A 2,546-nucleotide genomic window follows, 5' to 3' on the forward strand; every position below is an offset into this window, starting at 1 on the left:
AGTTATGTGAAAAAGACCAAATCTTTCTGACTTGGACGGCTTCTGAATTGGACAAACGTAGTTCTATATTTAAAACAGTTTCATTCTCGTTGTGTATGACCTCTATTTCAAGATATCGTTTATAAATTGCGTACCATTGCCCGTTCATAAACTACGTAGACTTTTGAAGGACGGGGGAGATGGTGTTTGGCCAAAATCTACGATGTAATTGTACTGTGATATTTTAAAATTTTTGAATCGTAATCAAATACCACTCAAACCGAAAATTTCTGTGATATCTGTAGGCAACAGACGAAACACTGACGAAATTACAAAGTTATTAAGTTGGTCAAAGACTTACAGTTGATCTATAGTTATATTTAAAGTTCCACCAACAGGCGGCGCTAGAGAACTTACAAATTTTAAATTTCATACATCTCAGGATCCCTTTTACATAGAAATACGATTTCTTGGGCACAGTTGTTTGGTAAGTAAAGGACTTGCAGTTGATTTACCAAAAGATGCGAGATATTTCCACTAGAAGATGTTAGTTTCCATTTTGCAAAAGCAGTAAAGGGATTAGAATTCCTTGAAAAGTATTCAACAAGCTGCAACTTTTTCACTTTGGGCGCATTGTATTCAAACCAAATAGTAATCAAAGATCAATATATAATACTTAACTTTCAAAATTTAATTTGATTTGATTCACTTATTCCTAAGATATAAGAGTTAATAGAACAACAGTCAAAAATATGATTCTGCTTAAAGCGCTACATATTTGTGTAGAGCTAACCAATCAAGTCCAAATTTGTAGAAATTACAGATAATAAAATGAGGAACTATCAGTCAAAATTTGAGAATTTTTGATATATTTTATAAAAAGTTACGGCTTGTTGAATGTGTTTTGGGTAATTACCCAAGGAACAATTTAAAGTCATAAATAAGCATGCAAGTCAAATTATTGCTGGTTTATAACAATCTTAGCTGAATAAAACCAAATGCTGAATAATAAGCCAAAGAGATGCTATTTACATTCTAAAAAAGCCAACATGCAACATTTGGCACGTATGTGAACAACGATTTAATTACAAGCTTAACAAACGTCAGCAATTTTTGTTTGTTCAATTTGCTCTTATTAGTTTTAATATAAGCTGAAGAAGAACTTTTTTCTACGCGTTAAAAAGCTTATGTTACACAGTTTCCGATAGCTGATTATTATGGTTTACTTAAGTTAAACAAATGCTTTTGATGTTTAACACTTCAGCATTTGTTGATACGCTCAATAATGGTTAAACAGTAAGCTACTTAAACGGATTTATGATTTATTTGTTCGATTATCACTCTTCGATTGAACAACAGATTAAAGTGATGATAATAGAGCAGTTCTTTAGTATTCAATATGTGTTGAAGTTTTTTGTAGACCAATGCTCAATATTTTAAACATTTGCTAATTTTCGTAGCAATTTGAAAGTTGCAGCCATCTTCACAACTTTTTTTTTGGTAAATGTTTCCAACCTTCCATAAATCAAAATATTTATCTTTCCCAGCTTTGTGAAGATGTTTCGCTCTCAGCGAGCGACTTCCCAGTTCCAGGATGGCGTAGTTGGCAAGGCATGCGACGGGTGATTGGGAGATCACGAGTTCAAATCCCAAGTTGAGCAAATTTTTAGAAGAGCTAGTGTGTTTTGGGTGTGTTACAAATGTGTTTGGATGGGACCTCGGATGGGACAGAAAAAAACATGACGGGACTGTAATTGCTCCTCGCACTTTTTTGTTTTGTTTTCAGCAGATTATCAAAGCTGAATACAAGTTTTATATGAGGCTGATATAACTCATGTTACTTCCGACTCTACAGCCTGTATCGAAGTAATGAATATCAACGGTTTAGTCTATGGGACAAAATTAGATGAATATGGGTGGTACTAGGCCGAAGATGGGTAGCATTAACCTTCATGAAGGAGTTTTCATACTGCTGATAGCAATAACTAGGTGCTTCGAGCCATTTATCACAAAACGGATTTTCAATAGAATAAAGCTGCTCTTGGATCAGTGAAAATAATGCAATAATATATTCACAAATTCGGGCAATTTTGGCTGATTATTCTGATTCTAAAATGATGCGCATTTTCGTGACGTTACAACGCGAGCAGAACCCTGTTTGAAACTGAACGGGCGTTGTAACAACGTCACAAAATGTAAAAATCCAAAAACCAATCCAAAATGTCCTCCTCCTCTTTTTGGCGTAACGTCCTCACTGGGGCAAAGCCTGCTTCTCAGCTTAGTGTTCTATGAGCACTTCCACAGTTATTAACTGAGAGCTTCCTCTGCCAATGACCATTTTGCATGTGTATATCGTGTGGCAGGCACGAAGATACTCTATGCCAAAGGAAGTCAAGGAAATTTCCTTTACGAAAAGATCCTGGACCGACCGGGAATCGAACCCGTCACCCTCAGCATGGTCATGCTGAATACCCGTGCGTTTACCGCCTCGGCTATATGGGCCCTTCAATCAAAATGTATATGTTTTATTTCACTGCATTGAAGAACAAACCAATAAACTTCAATGG

Source organism: Aedes albopictus, chromosome 3 (genome assembly GCF_035046485.1).
Source record: "Aedes albopictus strain Foshan chromosome 3, AalbF5, whole genome shotgun sequence".
Lineage (NCBI taxonomy): Eukaryota > Metazoa > Arthropoda > Insecta > Diptera > Culicidae > Aedes > Aedes albopictus.